We start from the raw sequence: 1,403 nt of genomic DNA, 5'->3' as shown, positions 1-1,403 counted from the left end.
TTTTGTTTTTATTTTAAGTTGTACCATGCTGATTTGTCAAGCTTGTATTGGAATGCACAAAAGTATTTGATTTGTGCTATGACCCAATAGAAGTTATTTTCCTACATATTACAGTATACGTGTTTTAAATTTACTTTAAAGTTTTTTATGAAAAAAAAAAATAAAGCAAAATTAAATCTTGAAAAAACAATATTTTTTTTAAGTATCTAAGCTAAATGGAAAGTGTTAGGGAGCCAAACAAATAAACTTAGAAAATTTTTTAAAATTGGCATGACAGACCCTGAGTGACAGACAAAAGAAAGAGAATTACATTTTTTTAATTTAAAAACCCTTACTCTGGTACCATGTTAAATACACTATAGAATATATTGTGGAGAGTAGAAGAAGGAGAGAGAGAAGAGAGAAAGCGGAAGCATATAGGATTACATCTTTTCTATATTGATAATCTATTTACATAGCTCTCTATTTATAAATAGAGAAGAAGTAGTGTGTAAGAAACCCTAAACTAAACCCTAGAATATGTAAGGAAACATAATAAAGTAAATAATATCAAATATTCTAACATATGTTAAATATATTGGAGAATATATTGTGGAGAGCGGAAGAAGGAGAGAGAGAGTGGAACAGTTTGAAAATTTTTTTGGGTTCATTTGTTTTACTCGTTAGCACTTCTAAAGCTAAATATATTGAAAGACAAAATCAATTCAACTTCATCATTCATTGATAATGTTGTGAATTTGGCAATTGGAACCCAATTCATGAAAAAGGTCATGGACTTTGACCACCAAAAAAGTCAGTTTTCAACTCAAAGAAAGCAATCCAGTCTAATCTTTTTTTTTAAAAAAAAAACAAACTTTCCATAAAAGCCAGAGAAAACAACAAACTACAACAAGAAAGAAAAAGAAAAACAGAAAACATAAATTAAAGGGGAAGTGCATATTTTCCACTACAAATGGGAATGGAAGAAGATGAAGGAAAATAGGTGAGAATGTAGTCAGAGTGAGCTCTAGCCGCTGTCCAATACGCTACATAATGAGTGCAGAAGTTAGCACTTCTGTAAATTTTTCAAGCCTCCCAAGTGGAGGAGGCTGAGACGAGAGAGATGGAATCAGCAATGACATTTGCAATCTTTCAGCCTTTAACAATGTCGGGGTGTTAAAGAGCAAAGATTACCATAAGAGAATCCCTTTCAGCACGGGAATATTTCCAGAAGAATTTGAGAAAAAAAGATCACGGACAGAGAGCATGGAGTGCAAGAGGAATCCAGTCTAATCTTCTACAATAATCAAAGTTGATGGAAATGACATAAATTGGGCGTAGCATATAGTTTCTATTACTAAGTGTGTAGGTACGTTGATTAGAAAAAAAAAGTGTGTAGGTACGTTAACATTCAATGACGGCTA

Source organism: Corylus avellana, chromosome ca2, assembly GCF_901000735.1.
Source record: "Corylus avellana chromosome ca2, CavTom2PMs-1.0".
NCBI classification, from domain to species: Eukaryota; Viridiplantae; Streptophyta; class Magnoliopsida; order Fagales; family Betulaceae; genus Corylus; species Corylus avellana.
This window is presented reverse-complemented; position numbering follows the sequence as displayed.